The 25680-nt window shown below is 37.4% G+C and overlaps 1 protein-coding gene across 6 annotated transcripts in view; it reads left to right on the plus strand.

Moving 5' to 3' along the window:
• Window positions 1-25680, plus strand: part of dlgap4b (discs, large (Drosophila) homolog-associated protein 4b) — a 123280-nt gene that overhangs the window by 29440 nt on the left and 68160 nt on the right. For all 6 annotated transcript variants that reach the window (XM_041979748.1, XM_041979750.1, XM_041979751.1 and 3 more), the window contains exon 2: window positions 17430-17495. The gene's annotated coding sequence lies outside the window, so the exon portion shown is untranslated. The remainder of the gene's footprint in view (window positions 1-17429; window positions 17496-25680) is intronic.

A 25680-nucleotide genomic window follows, 5' to 3' on the forward strand; every position in this document is an offset into this window, starting at 1 on the left:
CCTGCGGGATTTCCACAGGATGGGAGTCAATTTTATTATTGATCATGTGATTGGGACAGTACAGGATAAAATTTTAACCAGAGCAGATGGTAGCAGGAGCCAAGAAAAAGAAAAAAAGACAGGCGTCGCCATTTTGTACTTTTTGCTCAATAATCCTACACTGTAAAAAAGAACTACACTACCCAGAAGCCAACACTGCTTTTTGGCCGCTGCTTCTCCGCTGGAATTGAAATAGTAAAAGGAAATGAGTTAGCAAATACCCATGGAGAAACCTATATGGCAAAAAATGATTTACAACGCAAAGTTAGAAGTAATGACGTCTCTATTAGGTTAGCAGAACTAGAGGGAAAGGTGGACATATTAATGAACTTCACAAGAGTCGAGTGTGACGGTGTCAATACAGTGTATGCCACTTGTAAAACATGTTTAGTTAGTGACATTTAGAAATAAGTGAAATACAACTTTATAAGTTCTGTTTGGGTTTATTCAACTTTGGTAGACATGGTGTGAAACACTTGGCAGCTGGTCTAAAAAAGAATGGTGAGAACATGTAATCAAATTCAATGTATTGCCTAAAGGCAAAATAATTTTTTTAAAAATGGGAGTGGGAGTCATTCTAAATGGGAGTGGGATGGGATTGTGAGTAATTTTATTAGGATTGGGACTGGACAGCATTTTTTCTTTTGCTTTGGCCCAGGATTGGAATGTGACAAGGTTTTATTCTGTGGGAGTGGGATGGGACAGGAGTGAAAATCCACTCCCATGTCACCCCCTAATCTGGATGTGTGCTTACAAAAAGCTGCCTCTTGTCTTCAGCCCATAGGAGGCTGCACATGGAATTTTCAGCAAGAAAGGTTACCTTCATTTAAAATGGACACAGATAATATATATATATATATATATATATAATATATATAATTATAATCATTGTTTGTAATGCTTCTTTATTTTTTTAACACACTGAATTTGAACTTAAATGTGTTAATGAGATCCACTGTCAGTGATTTCCAGTCTATATATATATGGGTTTGTTATTAACACAGTCCTGTCAAAAGATTATTGAATGCCATAAATCAATCAATGATATTCCAAAAATTGTTGCAGTTTTACATAAAACAGCACTGAAAGTTTGAAGAAAAAAAAGTTAGAAAGCCAAATACTTTAGAAATTAGTTCAGTTAGTTACTCAGTAGAGACTGTAAAATGAATATGTGCATAAATTCTGTCGGTCTTGTGTGTACATATGAATAGTAGCTAATGTTCTAGGCATCCAAAAACAAGTACAAAATCAAATCTTTCATAAGTTCTCCAGTCGTTTTGCTACAGAGATTAGCAAACAGCATCTTTTTGCACTGGTTTTGCAGCTAGGGCTTCAAGCATTAATTTCAAGTGACACTAGTACATTCTGATTAATCAGCTCTTGAAAACTCCAATGCCTATTGCTTCAGTCAATCCACTGACCTATTTAACATCATATAGGGCATGTTGTGTGACCAAGGTCATGAGCATGCAAGGAGGTGCATGCATCTTAGTGTGCTGAACCATCTGGATAACTTCTGTGTGTCCAAGACACTGGAAGAGAATGTTGACCTTCACCAATTCAATATATTCTGCACTTGTCTGGGCTTGTTAGCTGGCCACACGAGCCATGCATATTTGACGCTAAACCTCACTTGACCTCTTCAAAAGTACAACAAAAAGCATGTCTTTTGACACACCTCCTCAACAGGTCACACTGACATTTTTGCCTTTTGCTGTGTGATTTATTGTGATATCAGTTGAGCAAATGGAGGCCCCTGAGTTCTTCATTCTGTAAATAGGTCAACTGCTGACCTGATTGCCAGCAGTGCTGTCAGGGGAAATGGGACCCATGCTCTGAAAAGGAAAAGAGAGGAGACATTCACATAATGCTCAGAGACGATGAAAATAAACAATAAAGAGAAATCATTTATAAAGTTCTTACACAGGGAGCAATGGATCAGTGGAGCATGCACACACACAGACACAGAACAAAAATAGCCAGGCTATTTCAACGCTATCAAGATAATTGACATGAAAAGGAAAAGTGTATTCAGTTAATCTGCAGCCTTGACAGAGTGACAGGTTTTGTTAGGAAGAGCAAACAGAGATGAGAGAGCATGATGGTGAACTGGTACATTCCTGGTGATGGACAGCCTGATTCTTGTGTGTGTAAGTGTGTGCATGCATGTGAGAAAAGCACGGAGATGTACATATGCGTCTGCCTGTTGAGCTTTTCGCTGTTCTTATTTGGAGGCTATCAAATGTGGATTATTTTGAAGCGGAAAGCTTTGGTTATTTCAAATCCATGCTCTGTACTGAGCAAGCTAATGCCAGGGTGCTGTGAGGTCAGCTTTTGTCTCTTTTAATGTTATTGCATTATTCCTCCTTTGTTTTTTTTGCACTATTTATGCTCTTTTCCCTTCATTTTTCCATTTCTCTGCCCCTTCACTTATCCTGCTCCCTTCCCTCCTGAACCAATTGCTTTCCTTGTTATTGCCCTATATTATAACCTGGTCCATGTCCTGACAACACAAGGAACCTTTAGATTGTCTCCCTATGCCAGCTCAGGCTCGACTCTGCATGTGGAAATAAAGCATGTGTGAGCTGTACAATCTGATTTGAACAAATCACTACTAGATTTGTGTAGACAGTCCCAAATTGAAAGTTTGGCTATGACTGATCCAGCATATGAGCTTTAGTTGAGGTTATTGCTTTAGTATTTGAACATATTAATTGGTCTAACACTTGCTAATGAAACTAATAACACTAATGTGACTCCAGCAAAGCTTGTTTTTCTTATGCAGGATTTCATGCACTAGTTTGCATAACTGGCATAACGGCCATACCTGGGGACATTTGTTTAGTATGCATGGCAAGAGAAGCACTGTGAGAATCTTGACTGACCCTAATCTACTCTTTTGTTCTTTCTCTTTTCTTCTCTAGTTGATCTATTACAGCAGACCAGTTTGTTCCAGTTTAAAATGATTAAAGTTAGATTAGTCTCTAGGAAAGTACTAAAGGCAAACAACACATAACAGAAGAGGATGCTCTCAAATTCTCTGCATGACTTCTGCATCAGGCTTAGTAAATTGCTGTGACAGTCTGACATTTGAACCCTGGGGTAGAGCTAGCTGGTGAAGTCTTTGCTGCTGATACTTCATAATGATTGGGTTCTGACAGTGCCTGTTTGTATTATTATTAATGCTGGTAGTGCAACAGCAGTATCCCTGCAAGAGCATGTGTCATGGTTTTTATGATGAGGGCAGATTAAATGCTTGGTGGTTAATCCTTCAGGGGTTGCTCATGCTGGGAGATAATAGCTTACTTTAGTTGCAATATTCCTACAGAAGTAGATCTGAGCTATTCACTGATATGTGACAGTATCATAAGTGATGTTCTATATGGGGAACTTTAAATGAACACAACTTTTTTCTAGCATATTTTTTTTCTCAATATTTTAAAAAGAAGCAAGGCTTCATTATTAATTTAAGTACAGTGATTAGATCTTATGTATGTAAATCTACTGGTTTTATAAAGTACCTGTGAGATTTGGGTATTGGGGATTATTTATTTAATTAACAACAACAAACAAAAAATTCTTAAAATTCCAACAAATTTTTTTGTCTGAGCTTGTCAAACCAAAGTGAAGTATTTCTGTATTTTCCGGGCCCTTTTCTGGATGACTCAAATATTTTTTTTTTACCAAAGAGCTGAAATTTGATTTGCTTGAAATGTCAGGCAAAATTGTTTTAAGTTCCTAAAAATAGCAAAGATATTGTTCAGCAGATGCTTTCAAAGTGCACTACAAATCATAAAATTCCCTCCATCAGAAAAATTTGACTTCATCCACCCTCCTTTGTCTCCTCATGAGTGTTTCCATGTATGGCAGCTGCAGCTCTTTGCTGACCAGAATAGTGTTGCAGCTGACCAGAACCTTAAGTAAGCCCAGAGGTCAGTAACAGGACAGAGCTTCATTTGCTTCATTAGAGAACTGGTGCAACAACACTGCAGTACGACTGTGCTGTAAGCCTGTGACTCAGCTTCATTCACCTCCTCATGCTCTGACCTCATTTGGTAATGTGTGGTGTTTATGCAAAGTTGCTGAGGTTTAAATGTGGCTGAGGAATTTTCATGCAAAGCTGTGAGGTTTGTGGATTTGAAAACTGAAGGATGCAACATGTTAATAAGGAGGATGTGAAGAAATGGTAGCTGTCAGGATGTTTTTGTCTGAGGCTTTCTGCTCAATAATAAACTAAACCCCACAGTGTTTGAGGCTCATTAGCTTGTATGATGTTACGCATTTATTGGCATTTTCAAATAATTTGTAATTGTATAGTTTATGATTTCATTATAGCCTATATATTTCTATACTGAATCTAAAATACAAGATGGCATTGTTGTTTTCTACTAACAATGCCCCACAACCTTTAAAGGAGTGTGAAGTGATAACAGGAAGAGGTGGATGTCTGAGACGAAGCTTTGGCAGATTTATGCTCTTTAAGTAGGTCTTCTCTTAAATCTGTTTCAGATATATCAATACAAGTATTACATGAGTGCTTTGATCCTAGAGGGTTTATATGCCAGGGTTCACTTTTACCAAAAGGAACCATCAGCAGAGCTAATTTCATGTAATTATAATTTGGTCCACCTCAGGCTTCGTTTCATGCTGTTCATGCTAATTTTGTTTGCTCTGTGTTGACATAGTTTACACCTCCTCAACAAACCTGGCAAAATTATTCATGAGCCCCAAGTCAAAACAGCTCAAAACAAGGATCAGTAACTAATGCATCTTTGGATTTGAGTGTACAAAACCATAATATTTAAATTTTTTTGTTGGTTGAAATTTTTTATTCCATGTTTATTTACTTCATTAGGAAGGTTTTTTTATATTATGTACGATGAACAACAGTGTGTTAACACTCAACAAAAAAAACACGTCTAGAGTGAATTCACATTATGCTGTTGGCTTCTTTTAAAATGTCTTTTAAAAAGTTTAGTGGCAGCTCTCACTTAAGAGATAGAGTTGTCTTTCAGTCACTGGTTTGATCCCCAACTTAAGTGTTTCACATTTTTAAGGGTCACTGGGCAAAACACTGAATTAGGGATCCATCAATGTTGATATTCTGAACTGATGCTGACACTGATGTTAAAGAATAATTTGGCTAACGTCCAATATCTGATTTTTCCCTTCATGCCAGGTCAAACAATGAAATATGCTTCATAAAAAATAAATTAATAAAACACTTCATCACTCTACCTTTCATTCTGCCTTACAAAAAAAAGGCATTTAACCTTTGTTACCGCTGCTATCTCCATAACTTCTCTGTGAGTAAATCTTCAAATGTGAGTAAATCTTAACAGTTTCAGGGCAAGGTCGATGCAACATACCAGATAAATGCTGCTACCGGTTGATGTGTGCACTGTAGTCAGCAAGCTTGTGTGTGCACCCTTACAATGAGCCCACATCACCACACATTTTGTACTCTTCATAGTTATTTGTGCTGTGATGGTTTATTTCTCTGCTCACAAATGTGAATGCAGAAGTAAATACTGACAATACTTTGATAATCGGGGGTAACTTGTTTATTTAAGCAAATGAAGAATTGCTTAAAAAATGAATTCACCAGTGTGAAACACCACACACAAATATAAACAGTCTCTGACTGCACCTTATGATTATTTATTGTTGTTATTTTCTCAGAAACTAATATAACCTCATCACTATAGCAGCTTTGTTTGAACCTCATACAAAACAAACCAAAAAAAAGGCAGCTAATATGTTTAGGAAGTGTTTTATCAAAGGTTGGTATTATATGGAGGATATGAAAGAATTATAAAGTACAGGTATTGCTTTACTTAATTGCTTGAAACTGTTGTTGCAATCTGTCACTTTTACCAGAAATCTCTTTTGAAGCATTTAATTAGAAGTATTTTAGTGTCTGGGATTAGGGCCCCAAGCAGCTCTCGCTTACTCTGGTTTACATATTTGTGCTTCTGTTTCAATCTCCAGCCACCCCTGGTTATCATTCACAGTGCCTTTTAATAAAGGCCAGGAGGCAACAACAGCTGCATACTGTCATCTCTGGTGTGCAACCTTGGTAACCTTCTGCTGTCCTTTCTAGAAAGTTCTTTAAATAGGGCTACATTCTAATGATGCACACTCTCTGGCACTTATTTCTTCTTAACTGCCATTCCTGCTCTGGCTCATTCATACCCTCCCTGTTGAGTGCCCTCCAATACTCTGTCAATATGAGGTAGAGATACAGAGTTTCTCCTCTACATCCGGTCCACTGGAGTTAGCTACTGGAAAACATCATTTGTTCCACCACACTACTCTTGTTCAGTGTTTGCTCAGGTAAACCATTAGCTGTATTTACATGTGTTTCCACAGACACAAGGGAGTCCTTATACATGTTCCCAGCTTCATACAATTATTTGGCATATAAAGACATTTGTTTGCCACATTGCTTTGACACTTTTAATTTGCACTGCTAATTTATTTTAAAAACAATAAACCCTGCAATCTGCTGTAGAGATTATGCTTTTCATATTGTACCTTTTACAATTTGTAGTTGCACTAATCAACTTTTCAGCCAAATCTTTTAGATCTTTGACAGTCTGTGATTGAAACTATTTTTTACAGCTTACAGTACCGTAAAATAATTATGCACAGTGCACAAGACAACAGCAATGATGATTGTGTGCATAACTCTGGCATTTAGCTAATAAGAGGCGGAAAAGAAGCAAATGAACTGTTTCTGCTCCAGTCTGAACTGAACTTGGCAACACTGACTCACAAGTTTTTCTGCACTTGAGTTAGTCTAAGAAAAAAACAGCTCATCACTGCAGAGGTTTAGTAATTATAATTTTATTACCATTTAATTGTTTGTGTGTTCTTATTGTAATAAATTATATATTGCAATGGTTCATGCACTCAATGAATGGATCTTCTTTTGATTCACTTAAATATAGAATTAATTCTTTTCACAAATTATAATTCATGTATTTATGCTGAAGTGTTGCATCTATATTTGCATGCTCAGAGGAAGTAGGCTGACCTGAATTTTGACAGGCAGCTGTGAGTGTCTGCCTACAGCTATGTGAGTGACGCATTGCAGGCATGTTTGAATCTCACACACACACAACAGAAAATGAGAAGATTTAACATATTAAGTTTTCTTTATCTGCTGTATTTTACATTTTTTTCAGCAGTCACTTCAGTCACATATACATTGAGTGGCACGGGTTGTCAGCTGTTGCACTTTCTTCCTTCTGTTTTATGGATTAGTATCTTGAAAACATCAGAGCTGAATTATAAAATGTATTTGTTCATACACAAAGGCAAGAAGACACTGACTCACTAGCACATTGTCCTGAAAAAGGTAATCTGATGATTGTGCACAGCACTGTTTGCATGCAATGCCAACATTCATTTTCAAAAAGGACCTAGGCTTTATCACGATGAATCTTTCTCCTTAACTTTAAGCAAGTGGTTGGGTCAAGGTATGTTTTTAAAAATATGTATACTACAGATAAGCTGTAGCTGCATTTGCACTTTTCCACACTGCATTAATTTTTGATCAAGCCAGGAGATGCTTCTGCATGTGCCTTAGAAGGCTAAAATCCACTTTCCCAGCACTAAAACTAGGCCTAAAAGGACATGAAAGCAATGTATAAAGTAGAAAGTTTAATTTGAATATAGGAAGAGTAGATTACTCCTTTGACCAGTCAACACTTCCCATAGACTACTGGTTAGATAAATACATTCCCTGAAATAATTTTAAAAACTGTTTAGAAAAATGAAGTAACACACATTGCTCACATCAGGTGTAAGTTCATGTTCTCTATGTTCCTAAAAGAAACACACTACACATAGAAATAGAAATCTGGAGAAAAGAAAAACCTTCATTCTTAGAGAGAAAAGCTCTTCATTATTTATTGCTCCTACAGAGCCAGGGCTCTGCTTTAAAAAGACTAAACAAAAACATCTCAATTCAGCACTCAACACGGGTGCTTTTAAATAAATTAATCTTTTCAGCTTATTAACCAACAAAGCTAACAGTCACTTACAAAGTTGCATCTGCGTGTAACTTGGTTTTTAACCTTAATGTGCAGTTGCGCAGATGTGAAGTATTTTCCACAGGATAGAGAGTTAATGTATTGGAAATAGGGCTGGACAATTAATCAAAAATTAATCAAAACCAACATTCAGAACCAATAATCGATGTAATCTTGCTCATGTCAATTATTTAAATGATCTCTTAAATATATTTTTAAAATACTTAAGCTGTGTGCTTTCTTTCACTTATTATAGAATCAATATCTGCTCTTCTGTTACGAAAATATTTGCAAAAAAAAAACCTTTCAGTTACCTATGAGGGCTAAAAATGAAATAATACTAAAATAGTCACTAATTAATTGAAGTCTAGGTAACATGTTCAATTAATCTTGATATTGATTCGAGATCATTTCACCTGACCCTTTTTGAAAAATTAATGATCTATGCACACTAAGATCAAAATAACTGAGTCTCCACACACACACTTTTAACACAGATTACAACATTAAATACAGCAATGAAATATCTATCATGTCATCAAAATATGGCCATGAATTAAAAAATTTGAAGCCAGAGATAATAACCTTTTTGATTAGGTTTCTTTTTATTATTTTACCTGTAAAGACACACACACACAGACAGACAGACAGACAGATAGATAGATAGATAGATAGATAGATAGATAGATAGATAGATAGATAGATAGATAGATAGATAGATAGATAGATAGATAGATAGATAGATAGATTAGTATCTTAGTAGTTAGTCCTAGTATAGGTGCACAAGCCCACACTGCAAACTTGAAATTGATCTTGTCTTTTCATAAAGTCCTGGAACAGATATGTGACTTTATCTTTTGGACAAATAAACTAAGTTTACATCTACAGCTACGAGACTGTGGCGGTGACATAAGCCAAATACCAAACAAATTGAAGACTGTACTGCAAGAAAAATACTGTTAATATTGTTTTTAGACTTAGTGTTGCTATTAGCAGACACAGTTGCACTTTTATATCAGTTTTTAGTTAGGTTTATGAATCAAAACAATTTGATTAGCTTCAGGAAAAGATCAATGATGAGCTTCTGTTAAACCCTTTGAAAGCTTTGTTTGTGTGTTGGAAAGCTGTCTATGTTGCCCGTTTATTAAGTTTTCCCTGAAAAGCATGACAAAACACCCAGAAAAACATTGCACATCATTCATCATGAAATAAGTTTTGCACTGTGGACCAACAAAGCTAATACACATTCAGATTTGAGCCTAAGCTGCCATATGTGCACTTTCTTGGATGAATCTTCATCACCTGAAAGCATATCACCAGATGCACATGAAGAAGCCAGCTGGCAGTTGACATAATTTGGTTTAATACACAGACTTCACACAAGCATCTATACTCAGTAATTTCTCCTCATTTGCTTCACTCTGCCTCACCTCCATCTGCCATGGCATTCCTTTTGCTAAAGTTCACCCTCTCTAACTGACTCCACTACCTTAGCACATCCCAGCCTGTACCCCCCGTGGAGTGTGCTGGAGGTGGCCTTCGCTTAGGGACATCAATATTTCAAGCTCTCTCAGCACTGGCACTCATGGGGGTACACGGGCCGCTTCGAGCCTGGGGGAGGTGCTGATGGAGGTGCTGATGGAGCGACGGAGAGGCAGGGAGAGGGTTCAGTAAATTACTGTGTTAGATGAAGATGAGACATGAAAATGGTAGTATGAATTTTAACAACTGTAGAAGCAGGTGAGAAGGACAATGGAAGACTTAGAGAGGTGGGTGAATGAAAATGAATTTATAGATTATAAGAGTTGCTGGAATCTGTTTTTCTTTTTCTTTTTTTTATTTAGAATTATAAATGCAGTGTAAATTTATCAGTGTTGCATGATGAATGCGTGAGAATGAGAGGGGAATTTTTATGATTATGCTAACTGTATTTATGGCAGAAATTAAATTTGCATGAGGAGAACATTAAGTAGTTAATTATCTGGTGAAAACGAGGCAGTAACAAAGGATGAATGAGGAAAGAGTGGAGAAGAGACGAATGAACCAAGAGTGAATTAAATAATGGGATGGATGGATGAATTTAGAGGAGATTTGACAGACCCAAATGAATACCCCATTGGACTGTTGATGACAGAAAACCTCCTGCCCTCTCTTCCTCCTCTCAGTCTTGTCCTTTTGTCTTAGTGTGAGAGAGCTCCACTAACCAACTGTTGCTACGACTACAGCTGCTGCCACAATAGTGGTTATTAGGGGTTGTTACCATAGCAAACAGGGTCCAGAGGGTAATCAGGGAAGAAATACTTTATCCACAGGGATTATCAATATACACTCAAGTTGTTTTGGGGGGGGGGGCTATACTGAAGCAATCATCATGGTAAATATTACCAAACTAGCCAATAAGATGCTAATGTTGATTAAAAACTAACTTTGATCTTTTCATGCCCTTTGGCCTGTATGTAGAAGTGTTGTTAAGCAAGTACAACATTGTGGTTTAGTTTCTGCTAGTTTATTTGCACCGAAGTCTATCATAGTTTTATGATCAATATTTCACATAAACAAAAAGGCAAACTCACGGTAGCTTAAGAGGAAAAGACAGGCCTACAAAATTAGAACCTACCTGAGACCAAGGCCTGAAGAGGACCAGAAAAACTTCTTAACTTATTCTTATATGAAATCTGTTTCTACAAAAAAACAAAATCAGAAAAAACACATCACATGCCATAAAGTTATGGTGTTATATGGCCAAAAAAGTAAAAAGTATGTATTCTAACACAACAATAATCTTTAACAGAATTGAATCTTTGTCATGCATAGGTGTTATTGTCGAAGAACACCTTTTTCTTTCAAAGTCTGATCCAGAAGTGTATGACACACAAAACACAAACAGCATGAGGGTTTACTTAAGTATAATGGGCTTGACACACAGGTGGCGACGTCGCCCCTTCTCCATTCATTTCCTATGGAACCTGCGTATTGAGGCGAAAATGGCTGCCCTCCTGCAGCCAAGCGACAGGCGACATTCGTGCATGTGAAATGTTGCGCTCGTTCATGTAGACGTGCACACGATGCTTGCGACGCGACACAAGAAAATAGGAAAATGTTCAATTTTGTCGCTGTCGCCTGGCACTACAGCCAACCAGCGAGGGGCTTGGTGGACTGACCAATGTAAAGCGATCTTAGTGCACGATGCACGGCACTCCTGCTGCCTTTGGTCGCCTCCCGTGTGTCAAGCCCATAAGACATATATTTTCTGTGCTATGAAATTAAACTTAAAAATGAGCTTTTGGGTGACAGTTGATGGTGAGCATCAAAAACTCTCTGTAAATACAGTACATACAGAAACATCAGCTTTCTTTCATTATGCTTGTTTTTGTTGATAAATCTGATGTAGTCCAAGCTGACTTATTTGGGGTTGTATTACAGTTTGCTTTGTACAGTTGGCTTCTCCAAAAGTAACTGACTAAAAAGTCACCTAAAGCAGCTATAGTTTTTCTTTGTGTCCACCCTGTTTGAAGCCACAGCTGTTTCAACTAACATGGTTTTCAAATTAGAGATGAATTAAGTTTTGTTTTAAAGTTTGAATTTTATATCACACCATAATAATGACATAAAATACAGATAATCCGCAATATCCTATTTGATGTGGTCTTGACAGGAATTTAAATCCTTTTTGAGACCGAGAGAAAACATACAGTTACTTATTAAACGGCAGTGACAAATACTGGTAAGTTACTGGTGTTGTGGTTATCACCGCTTACTCATGATGGTTTTGAATGTCCGAACATAACCTTTTGCATAGCAATGTATTAGTAGCATGAACATCTGTCAGCAGCAGTGGACTAGTTAAAGAAGTAAAGTATGCCAGAGCAAAATAACTTACAGGGGACAAGAAGTAGAGCAGGAAGTAGAGCAAAAAAGTAGCACTCACAGGGCAAAGCTAAAGGAAAGCATGTCTCAAGTAGTACTCCACCTGGAGTGAACCTCGGTTATACTCCAACAATGACTAGTGCGATGTTTCACCATTATACAGATGGCTAATTACTTTCATATAAACATATTAAAGGTCAGCATGGTGCTGAAACACCTGTAGTCATGGTGGAAGGTGCAGAACACATATGACTGACATATTTTCTATGCCCAAATAGTCCTCCTTAATAGAAAACATCATCTGTTACAATCATGTTAACGTATCTCTGGCTTGTGTGAGAACAAATGAGATTGTACAATAGCTGTCACTACTTGTGTAACTGAGACACTGATAAAATATCCAACTTGTCTCTGCAGGATTTTTTTTCAAAGGATTCACCTTGACATGACCCGTCAATAAGACTCTTCATAGCTGCATACTTTTCAGCTCCTTTGCTGAGGCTATACCCCAGTCACTGACTGGAGAGGATAAACGACAGTGTCAAAAGTGGAGTAGAGACACTGCGCTAGTTGTATCATGGCAGGAATATAGGTTGAAAAGGGGGGCTGCAGTAAAATGGAAAATGTGCTCCAATTTCTTTTCAGACTTTGTATCTGTTTCTAAGTGGCTGAGTCTGTTGGTTTAATACACCTTGCAATTTAATTGTGAAAAAGAAAAGGCAAGGCAAGTTTATTTGCATTGCACATTTCATGTACAAGACAGTTCAAACTGCTTTACATAAAACATTAAAAGTATTACAGTAGGGTGCAGAATAAGCATTAAAAAGTACATAATAAACTAAAAAATTGGGGAAAAGAAAGGCAGAAAAAGCTAAAGGAAAAAAGAAGGATAAGAAACCTACAGTGTGAGTTGTTTTCATAAAAGGCAGTGTCAAATAGTTTTTGGGTTTTTTTTTTTTTACCTTGATTTAAAGCAGCTGAGAGTTTCAGCAGATCTGCAGTTTTCTGGGTGTTTGTTCCACATTTGAGGAGCATTAAAAACTGAACGCTGCCTCTCCATTTTAGTTCAGACTCTGGGAACAGTGGAGGTGACCCTGATAACCTGAGGGATCTGCTTGGCTCATAACAAAGAATGTATTTTAAACCATTTAGTGCTTTGTAAACTAAAAGCAGGATTTTGAAGTCACAGGAAGATCTGAGGACTGGAGTCATATGATCTGCTTTCTTGGTCTTAGTGAGGACTCGAGCAGCAGCATTCTGGACTAACTAGACCTGTCTGATGGACATTTTAGGGAGACTTGTGAGGACAGGTTAAGTTTTTCTAAATCCTGCTGAGTCATCAGTGCTTTAATCCTCTATGTTTTTTAAGTGATAATAGGCTGACTTCACAAAAATAACAGCTAAAATTCAGGTCTCAGTCCATGATTACTCCCACATTTCTGGTTTGGTTGTTGGTTTTTAACATCATTGTTTGAAGATGAGTAGTGACATTTTAATCTTTCTTCCTTGGCTCCAAAAAACTATTATTTTAATTTTGTCTTCATTTAACTGAAGGAAGTTCTGGCACATCCATTTTTAATGTGATTAATGCATTTGATCAGTGTTTGGATAGGACTATGGCCTCCCAGTGAGATGGTTATGTAAAATTGTCCATCATCTGCATAATTATTATAACATTTTTTGTTATCTTTAATAATTCAAGTGAGTGGGAGCATGTAGATGTTGAACTGCAATGGCCCCGAAATGGAACCTTGGGGAACTCCCATTAAAGTTGGGGAACTTTACTTTTGTTTGTTCAGATTTTTAGGTAGCTATAGACACAAAGTACTCCCTGTGTTTTTTAGAAAGGGCTCAAACCAGTCTGGTAAGATGTTATGGTCGACTTTATCAAGTGTGACACTCAAATGAAGACCAAGCAGATGTCATTAAAGACCTTAACCAGAGCAGTGTCAGTGTTGTGATGTGGCCAAAAACCTGAGTGGTAGACATAAAACAGTTATTTAGTCTCAGAAAATTATGTAATTGCTGAAAGACAACTTTTTAGACAGTCTAAAGCAGGGTTTATACTGAAGCAGGGTCTGCGTAAAGTCGGTTACAGCGTCAGCCCTGTAGGCTCCCCATAGATCCACGGAGGCTTGACGCACACTTCTTCCAGAACTGAAGTGCACCCTTGCTATGTAGCATGGTTACGAGGAAGTACTCCCTTGTGATTAAGGTGTTTTTGGAATTTTTAATTTTCTGAATGAATTTCTGCTGTAACCGCCATTTTTAAAAAACAACACACAATATATGTATTTTGTCGTTTACTTGCACAAGCTCATGAAGACACTGCACCATGTTGGCCACCATTGTTGTTATAAAACAGGAAATGACTGCTGAAATTGAAGCAAAACATCTAAAGAACTCTGTCCTGTGAAGATTACCAACAAATACCAGCCCAACTGCCACCCTAAGATTTGGAAGAGAAACTGCAACACAACGCCATAATCCTACGCTCAAGTGCAAAAAAAGGACGAGTATCTATTTTTGATTTAAAAGCAGCAAGCAGCATCTTAAGAAGAATCAAATAGGGGCTGTGAGGGATCAACTATAAAGAAGAAGGAACAATCACAGAAGACATTTAAAAACAGACAGGCAAACAGGCTTTATGAGATAGCATTTAGGCAATGTGGCAAAACAAAACTTCATCAGATTAACAGAAAGAGAAAGGATGGATGAATGGGAAATGGCAGAGACCAGGAACTGATGAGCAGCAGAGACTGCGTGGCTTGTAGAGCAAGACGTGGCTCAGAGTGGCTGCCTCAGACAGCTCAAAGTGTGTCACAAGAAAGCTAGGCTAATGCACCACGTTAATGTTGCTTCAGTGAGTTCCTGCTGCATTCAGCACTTATTGTTACTGTTGGCACAAGTCATGCCCTGAAAACCAGAGCAGTGTGAGCCACAATAAAGAGTTTAGCTCGTACATGAGCAAGCCAGCCCTGCAGTCATAACCCCGCTGTGAGGATCTGCACTCGTCACTAGTCGTTGCTCAGTTGCTAGAAGTGTTTTTCTACTTAGATAACCCTAAAGTCCCAGAGGCTGGCAAAGAACAAAAGTTCAGAATACGATAAAATTACGTCACTATTTAAGACTTCTTCATAAGCACTAGTATTAAGCTGACTTTAAGCTTTCAAATGCAGAACATTAGTCAACCTGCCTGTTTAAAGAGTAAAAGTTAAAATGAGATATGGCTGAAAATTTTGCAATGACATGTGATTGAAATCTTTAACACACATTAAATGTATTTTATTTTTTAGGCATATTCAGTTTTGGGTCCTTTGGAATCTGGAAACTAATAGAAACTGACACAGATACTAAATCAGTACTGAACCTGAATCAGGCTATTCTGAGTTCATTTAACGGGGGTGGTGAGGTGTGACATCCAGGTAGGAAAGGAGTTTATTGTTTTTCATTTGATAACACAAAAAATGTTTTGCAAACTCAACAGAAATAAAATATCAAGAATATAAAGCAGGGATTTACAAAAGAAATTGGCAACCATGGCATATAATTTTGGTGTAATTCAGTCCCACAATCTTGACATTGTTCTTGTTCTCTTTATTTGTATTATGTTTAAGTGCATTTGTACCTGCGGCTCTAACTGCTCTCTGCAGTGTATTGAAATAGTTTTGATAAAATTTTAATAGTACAGGGTACAAACAATATGACCCTCCTGTCACACATTCATCCTCAGTACCATTTGTCTTTAAAATAAATAAATAACATAAATAATAACACTTTATTCAGACATCTTAAACATAGGAAATAGTAATAATGAATAAGCAAAAAATAAGTAAACAAAAAATACATAAACAAAAAAACACCACATAAATGTCTGAAAAGTAGTGGGGGGAAGCCTAAGTTTATTTAACCCACCCCAGTTACATTAAATTAACAGAAGTATAGTTGCCAATGCTATAGATCACATCTCATGTAATATTTTTACTGCTTGTGCAATATATATCACAATACAAACTCAAAATCACATTCCTCAGGACACAAACAATTTACATTATCATTTAATTTTTAACTAGTCAGTCTTCCATTTCAGCATATACATTTCAGCTTTCTTTGTTTTCACCACTGCATTATGAATTGTATTTTGGCTACATTGCTGAGTTGCAATTGTGCAACTCATTTTTGAAGATCTTGCAAGTGTTATTCAAACAGATCACTTGATGTATTTGTCAGATTAGATTAAAGCAAGCAGAATAGAATGGTAATTGTTCTTAAGCGATAGCAGATGTCCTATGGCATGGTAGTTGGCCAGACTAAGACTCAGCAGCCTCATAGCATAGTCTATTTTATGTTTCTGGTCCTATTACACAGACATTTGTCACCAGAGATAGTCTTTTTGTTTTCCACTACAATAAGCTGCAGCAGATGCAGTGTATAATAATTAATGAAAGAGGGAAGCAGCAGTCTACAAGTATAAGCTCTTTTGCCCCAAAAATGTTCTTCTAAATCACTGTATGGTCTTCTCAGCAAAAAGAAGTAAACGCTTCAACGTATTTGACTTGTGTGAGTATTTGTTGCTGGAGTTTTTTGCTGCACAGCATTCTAAGAATATCACCTCAAGGAAAGAAACATATTTAAAAGATAATGCAAAAGACTCATTATCTCTACTCTATGTGGTTAAATTATGCATTTTTAATGTTAGATTATTCAAAAGTAATTTTATGCAAGACGAAGATTGTTCCAGCTGATCTGTTGTGCAATGGGCTTTTTTTTATTTTTGGAGTGTTACTGCCTCCAGAGGCATTTTTCTAAGCTGATATGGTTTTTAATTGAAATTCTTTATCTCTCAAGATGACATTTTCCTATCTCAAAAAGATAATTAATTTTACAAATAACTGAAAATTGTGACAAGAGAATAAACAGTTTTAAAGATGGTGATGCAAACAATGACTATAATGATGTCCATCTTCCAGTCTTCATCATGCTTGCCCTTAAAAATCAGGGTGATACCATTTTTTTGCTTCATTAATCATGAATGAACATATAATATTTTAACATTCTTAAATACAGATTTTCTTGAAATGAGATCTCTTCTGAAGTGATGCAGTCTTACCGCCACATCGGTTGAGGATCTAATAATTATTGTTTTTTTTTTTTGTTTTTTTTGTTTTGGTTTTTTTTTTGTTTGTTTGTTTGTTTGTTTGTTTTTTTTTGGGGGGGGGGGCTTTTTTTATTTGTTTTATTTATTTGTTTCTTGTTGATGTTGTTGTTGTTTGTTTTTTGTTTTTGTTTTTTTACCACACTCCTGTAAAACCTTGTGACTTTATTTTGTGGTGGTTCCTACTGCAGTAATTGTTACCAGCATTTCATTTTACAATGATGAACTCAGTCAGTGCCATAAGATGAGAACACCAGCAGCCTCTCTAATGGTTCAAATATCCAATTTGTTATAATTACTGAAGCTGATAAGCCATCTTTGTTTTACAGGATTTTTCCTCCCTGAGCCAGCTCTTCTATGACCTTATCAACAAACTCTTCAGCTCATCTAAGAAGGTATGGTACTTATGTTTCTCCCCTCCCTCAGGACACTTACATTCTGTCTTCATTTACTACCATCTTTGGCATCTGATGCCTGAAATAGAGATCCACTGCTAATATTACTTGTTATTATATTACTGGAGTGCTTGGTGCTGTTGTTGGATGTATGGAAATGACCGAGCCAACAGGAAAATTATCTCATAAGCCACAGAAAGACTGAACGCCTTGACCTTGTCTATGTTGAACCAGAATAAATCCTAAAGGCGGTTAGACTGAATGCAGCTGTCAGACTGTAAAAGAGTATGAAGCAGTAGGAGGCTGAACTTGCCGTCCTTTGTATGGGCTGATAAATCTCTTAGAGGCATCTGTTTGTTGAGGCCAAAAAAACTGATCAGAATAGAAATGTCAGTGTATTTGATGATGAAGAGGTTGAATGTAACCCAAGTACAGTATGTCTACTGGTGTTGTGTCGCTGCATGGATGAATGGGTGTGTTTTGTCATGCAGACACTTGCACACTGTTGGCTGCAAGCAATACCCGCTGATGGAACATGGCCGCAGTGCTCAGCATCATGAGTGTCCTCACTATCACAGGGCTTCCCTGAAGTCAACTCGTGATTTTCACACTGGATTATTTTCATTCTAAGCACAAATCTCATCTGAGATACTATAGGAGCAAACTGCCAATCATGTTTTGCAGTTAGAGAAACACAGGAACTTTTTCACATACAGCTCAGCTAAATCAGACAAAGATATGCAGGCAAAGAATGCATACACATATAGTTGCATTACAGAAGAAATAACACAGCATACAACAGCATTGTGTCTCTGTTTTAAAATGCACAAAAAGGAGCAAGATTCTTGACTATACCCTTTAAATTTCCAGTGACAATGAAGGTTCCTGCCTAGTTTTTGTATTCAAAGACACAAATCAATATCTCTGTCTGAAGCTGTAACGTTAGCTCTCCTCAGTAGATCAAACCACAATTTTATTTTGGGTCCAGTTGAATTTTACAGTGGTAAATAAGAAACCTCATGTTGTATTTATGAGCACAAGAAAAAATTTCAAGCTGGTTTTGCCATTTCAAAAATCCTTTGATCCAAGACATAATCAGGATGATTTTATATAATGGGTTAAAAGTTCAACATGCATTAGCGGAGAAGAACAACATGGTGTGTCTGTTGTGTTTGACCTCAATCAACAAAGCACCTACATGCACAAAATAGCTTCTTTCGCTGTGGTAATACCAAATTCAGATTTTTAATGTGGCATGAGAAATAACTTGTTAAATAGATTTAAATAAAAATGTTAGGTAAAGGAGTAAAAATTTAAATAAAAGCAAAAAAATTAAATAAAAAAGAAGAGGAAGAGTAATGCTTAAGTGATTACCACTTAAATTTAAGAAGGGACATCTTGAGCTCAGAGAGCAGAGTTGATCTTTGGTCAGCTTGGAGTGCTATAATGTCACGTTTGCTAACAGGGGCATCAGCCTCAGACTTTTCATCTGGTTTAGTGATTTTTAGTGGTTTATGTGTTAATGCATTTCTTTAAAAAAAAAAAAAAGAACACAGATTACAAAGATGAATCGCTTCAACATGTTAAGTTTGACAGCACTGGTTTTGTCACATTGGTATCATTTTTGTTGTATCAGAGCCCTTTTATAAATACAGAGTACACGCACATGGTATTGGACTGATACCTGATACTGGTATTGGCATCGGTGCATCCCTAGTGTATGTATTTGTGCAGCTTTGTGTATGTAAAATATGTCAGTATGTACGACAGAATGTGCAGAGACAAAGGCGTGACTATAACTATTAAAAAGTTAAGCTCAGAAGATGTTTGTGTTAAGACATTTTTCTGCAGTTTAAGTGTAACTACACCTCCTACTTTTTGTAGAACTCCACCCACTGCCAAATTTTGAAAAATGCCAGAAGCTGCAAGGGTTGGGGTGCAAAATGTGAGGTGATCAGTGCGTGAGAGTGGGTGGGTCAAGAAGACACAGACAGAAATGATTGAATGGCAGACTGCAGCTAAGTGGCCACTAGCAAGATGGAAAGCGAGATTTAGAAAGCACCTATGCTACAAAGCAGTATTTGAGGTGGAACACTTTTCCCATCCGTAATCTCCTCACCTATACAAGAACAAGGTGTACCTGAACCATATCAGCCTGAAGGCCCATTTATACTCGACGCAGAGTGCGTTGGTTATACACATAATTTGGTTCATTTCAGGGAGCTTAGCTATCCGTCACTTGACACAGAAGACAGAGTAATACCACCGGAAATCACAGATGCAGTGCTAAGCAGAATAGCTGACATGCGACCAGGGAAAAAAACAAACCAAAGAGGAAGCGAATCAGGAAGGGAACAGGAAAAGTAGAATAAAGACGAGGGCAACACCTGTATAAATTGTGCAAACTTTTGAATAAAGACTATATGCAAATATTTAGGATGTGTTGGGCGGTTGGAAACAACTTTTGCATTACCACTGCCAAACAGTGCCTGAAACTGATGTCGGCTCATGGGAGTAAACTCTGAATTTAGCACTAGTGGAGGAACTGATGTAAGGTAGTTTTATTGGGTCTTGAGCCATTTACATGTGTTGCACTGATCTGTCAGCAGCTCCAGCAGCTCTGGAAAGCTACAGCGACTCGTGGCAGGTGGTGGCAGCTGCTGGAAGTGCTGCTGCAAGTTGCTGCTGCCACAATTTGAGCTGCTGTCTGATGAGGGCCAGATGAGGATCAGCAGGTAGAATAAAGAAGAATAAAGTCCACTGTTACTTTTACACTACTTAAAAGTACAAATCCGTACCATTGCAACAATATATATCATCAGAAACTGTGGAAGAATAAAAGTCTGAAACTAGCAAATCTACACCATAAAGTTCTTATCCGTTCATATGCACTGGTGGGCACAATTCTGTGCCTGCAAGGCAAGGACCTGCCTATTGGCATCTGGAGGAGGGGGGGGCTGTGAGGTTTTTAAAAATTTCTTGTGACATAGAGAAGCACCAGTACGACTTAAGTACAACTCTACATGAAAAACAAAACCTGGTTTTACACTGTAGGGGGTGTTATGAGCCATTCTGACCAACAAAATCCCAATTTTTTTAAAGAAATTTAAAAATGACTAATTTTATCGACAGTATAGGTGGTTTTCATCACAATACTATGTTGTTTACAGCTCGAAAACACATTTCGAGTGCACTACCCCTTTAATGTCTTATTTGTCCTCTCGCAGAGAAATACCTTCAACCCTAGTGACCACTGGGAGTGGCCATATTGATGCTGATTATTGCATATTTGGTTGGTTCCTTCACAGCTTGAAAATTATTCAATACTAAATGTCAGGAAGACATGCTGTGTCCAGAACTATGATCCCAATGCCTTTGCTTAACCCACAATCAATTTTCTCTCCTTTCCAGAGAGTCATGGAGCTGCATTTCTAAGAAAGAGGACTTTTCACTCTGCTGTATAATAATTTTCCTTTTGTTCTAAGCTATAGTTAAAGACACTGTGTAGGAGCTTGTGGTGAACAATGTGTTTCACAGCTGGATGCAGCAGGCCAGAGCCAAGGCTGAAGTCCTGCAGGGGATGCAGTTTCTCATGAGAGCTCTTTATTCCCTTAATTTGCATTGAGGCAATGGATTGGCTTTAATAAACTTGCAGTGAAATCCCTCATGTAAGACGCTTTTTATGAAACTTGTTTCTGGAATTGTTAAACTACTCTGGCAAGAACAGCAAAAGTGCTGACAGAAAGACCAGGTGTGTGTGAAATGTGGTGCTTCTTATTTTCACTAAGTATTGGGTTTTATCCTGGTACAGTGAGTCATTAGATACATATTTCATGTGTAGCTCTCTTGCTTCATTCACATAACTTCCACATGGGAATGTAGACAGCACTTCCTTTTTGTTCATGTACCAGTACACTTGTTGCATTCACTGACCCTCACCTTTAAAGTTGCAAGTACCTAAAAACACAATAACACCATTATGTCTGCGAGCTGCTTTAGAACAGTATTGTGTTAACATATCAACTTACAACAGCACTGTACAAAGGCTTAGTGCTGTCTTTTTTGCTCCCATCCCACCATCTCTGTATATATGTGTGCATGTGTGTATTTCTGTGCACTGTGTCCAGTTTGTGTAGGCATTGCATTAACATGGTTTAATCCTGTGCATGGCTTACTAGATACAAATCCCATCCAAAGCTTTTAAAGCTTCTGCCTTTTCATTTCTGTCTCTGTGCTTGTCTGTCTCTTCATCTGCCCATTCATCAATTAGACAGCAAGGGAAATGGCAATGTTACTTACTAAATACCAAATCAATTCTTCGTTTCACAATGTTTCCTCCCTTATGCTTCAGTCTCACATGATGCCAAATATTGAGCAATTTCCCACAGTTAAAATACAGTTTGTTGTTTTATTTTAACACAACTATTGCAAATGTGTTGGCTGTATAATGCTCCAGTATCTGATACATCAAACCTTAATACAGCAGTAAATAACTCATTACTTTGCAAGGCAATGAAAAGGCAAGTCCCATCTCTGTGTGTACATGGTATTCCTTATATTTTTTGTGATCTTGACGCTGTTCTGGTCATGGTTGCCTGTACATGTAAAGTTTTCTCTGTTGCAGACACACTTGGCTGTCTGATCACTGCTTGATGTAGAGGGTGTTCAATCTTGTCCATTAGCTCGACGAGCTTTTGCAACATTCCTTGCATGATGAGCTCCAGAGTAATTTCTGCTTCAGAGGCAAATTTCTATATCACTTTAGAGTCCAGAGGTCTACGAGCCACTTGTAGAATTCAGCTTCACTTTTGGTTCAGGTTGTTTTGGAATGAGATTCAGATGCTATAATACAACACCTAGAAGTTTACCATCATTTAATCACCTAATTATTCATTAACAATGCTGTAATCACGAAAAAGTATAAATATTCATAATTATTAATTATTCAGAATTTTGTTTTTCATATTGTTTTGCCTCAAAGTCTCTTTTGCAATTTTGCTTATATTTCTGTTTATTTGAGAAATGCAAGAAAAATCTGTAAGATAGACATGAAAACTCTCCCCCTGAATTTTAATAGTTCTATTACATTGGGAGACGTCAAGCTGTCACATCAATTTGTCGTTCCATTTGGAGGCAACTCTAAATGAATAATACATAATGAAAATTATATGGAATATGAATTTTATAAATTTTATTTATTTCAGACCTCTTTGTGGTCTAAAAAAAAGTCCAATTATGCTGTAAGTTGATTGAAGAGAGCTGCAAAAGTTACATTTCATTGCTGATATTTAAAAACCCATCTCTCGCTGGATACAGTGAGAAATATTGAAGCAACACATTTCTGACTCACACCCACCAATTGTTTTGTCTGTGAAGGGATTAGAACAAAAATAGAAATACATTTAATAGTGCAGACAGGCTTTTTTTCACCCTCTGCTCTTGTACAGTACGTGACTTAACATCTGAGAAAGTTAAATTCTCTTCTGCTCATCTTTTTCTTATTACAAATGTCTCATTTGGTGAAAGAGTTTTTATCAGACAAAAGAGGCAATTGTGCCTATTATTAACATCTAGATTCTATTTTTAATAACCCCTCAGTACCGGCTACTGGTTGTCTGAAACGTCTGCACAAAATAACCTAATTAATGTGACACAGATGGATGCTTCAGCTTATCTTCTATGATCTCATTCCAGATAATATTTGAGAAAAGTAGGTATTTTTAATTACACACTTCAAAGCTCTATGAACAATCTTTTTTTTTGGCAGGAAATTTTCTTCTATATATAATTCCAAGTGTTATTTCAAAAGGGGTTTTAGCATTCATTGTTGCAGAAATGTTATTCTATTGAGTTTTTTCCAGCCATTTTAAATGGCCTTTTAATCCAATTTGGGGTCTCAGGGGATACTGGAGCTTATCCCGGCTGCTATCAGGCATTACTCAAAAAATAGAGGCCCTTTAATTAGTGAATTTAGTCATTTTACACCTTCTATTTAAAGTGATTGCTTTAATCCTGCAAATTACACAAAGACACTGGTCTTGGTCCATTCTGATTTTACATGGAAAGAACTTCAAGGGCCCTGATGAAGTTCTCTCAGGAAGGTATTTTTTTCCACACAGTTAATTTATTTATAAGGGCTGTCTTATCTGCCTCACTCAGAGACCTTTATGAATAATCCCACAACATGGCTGCTCCACCTGTTATTTTTATCCCTACAGAGCAACGTGTTATCTTTTACATAGAAATTTCCACTCAAACCACATCCTTGTATACATTTGGAACACAGTTGAGGTAATCTTCCAGGTAAAGAGGTCCCTCCTCTTTTTAACATATACATATGCTACTGCACTTGCCTTGATGTCTGATTTTCCCCTCTACCTCACTCTCACACATGTTTAATTCAACAGGGAGCTGGGTTTTTGCTGCTTGTAATGCCAGGAAGTTGTAGAAGAAAAGCTCTACAACGCAATATCTGAAACCTGGTGGCAGAGCCTGTCATTTCTCTTCCTCCGTGTAAATCTCTTCCTATGACATCTCACTCCTGCAAGTACTTCTCACCATCTATTCTGAACTCTCCGTCTCTCATTCTTCCTTTCTTACTCTGTGTGATAAATACTTGCCCTTCTTTTTCCTTGTCTTTATATCTGCTGACTGCTCTGTGTTTTTCTGTCCAATCTGCGAGGCCATCTGGTCGTCTGTCTCTCTGCGGTATCTGCACACTCTGAATCCATTTGACAAGATTAATAGAGTGAACTTCAGACAGATATAAGCTGCTCATTTTGACAGGGATCATTGAGAGGAGATAAGTTCAGCGTTAGTCATGAGTACATGAGCAGGTTTTTTCTTTTGTTTTTTTTTTTTTTGTTTGTTTTGTTTTGTTTTGTTTTTTTCCAACTATGACATCTTATTGAAGCAACTGCAATGATTCGTTTATTATTTTATATGAATGCAAAATACTGTAAGATAAAAATGCTAAATCAAAACTTGGATGTAAAATAATAACAGCATGTAGATATGATGCTTAACATGTGACTTCTTTCATTGTGCTGCACCACATTATGTATGTAATTTTGCACTTTTGCAGCTTAACTTAAAGGCACAATGTGTAAGAATGACTTCCATCGAACTTTGGAATTGTATATGGCATTCTAACATGTAGTGCATTCTGGCGTCTGACTTTCTCAAACACGTATTGCAACAACAGCAGCTGCCATATCTCAAAAAGCCTCAACAACGGCAATAAAAGCTCGTCATCTGAAAGTTAATAGTGTTCACTTTGTTACACACAAAGAACTAGCTTCTGAAGGTTAACTTTATTCACTGCTGCCATATTCACAACAACGCTGTTCGCCTAATTCCATCTACTTCACAATACCAGCAATCGGGCTTCTGCCCCCTTTACAATAACGGTATACATATGTGACCACCATGAAACAAATACAAAAGTATTAACACAGTTACTGTATTTGAAACTTAACACACTCAGGTGAAGAAGTTCCTTCTGGATCATAACTGGTCAGGGAAAAACATCTGGTGGATGGAAATTCCCTGTCAGACATGGTTCCTCTGTGTTTAGAAGGAGGAATGGTTCTCACAGGGGGAACAGATCTTGACAGGGAAACTCTCCTTGACGCAGCACCAGCTTTTTCTCACAATAAAAGCCAGCTCGCATGCTGCTGCATATGCATAGTCCTGCATTTTTGTAAAAAACAGTTTTACAGATTTTCCATCTTTTTTGGATAGTAAGCTGCTCTTGTTTATCTTCTCCTCCCGCGTCTCAATCACTGTGCGCTGGCTAGCAGGAAAAATGTGTAGTTGGTGCTATTTGTCCCTTTCGGGTGGCTGTTGTTTCAAGATGGCAGACTGTCATGGCGCTTCCATACCGGCTTACCTGTCATATGTATAAACAAATCTAAAATTTTTCGCTTACAAGAATGTGTCAGATCAATAGCAAAGTTCATAATATACATACATACATACATATATGCAGATATCGATTGTGGCCAGTAAACAACAGAACATGTTACACAATGTTCCTTTAAGGTGGTAATCCTGACAACCTAGCCAGAATGTGGCCTTCTGCATGCTGCCAAAGCATGTCTTGCTCTCACTGCCCAAAAGTCCTGTGCTTTCAGGCACTGTGCTTTCTGGAATCAGGATTATAATATGCATTCAGTTCCAGGCA

This window comes from Melanotaenia boesemani, chromosome 3 (assembly GCF_017639745.1).
Source record: "Melanotaenia boesemani isolate fMelBoe1 chromosome 3, fMelBoe1.pri, whole genome shotgun sequence".
Classification (NCBI taxonomy): Eukaryota; Metazoa; Chordata; class Actinopteri; order Atheriniformes; family Melanotaeniidae; genus Melanotaenia; species Melanotaenia boesemani.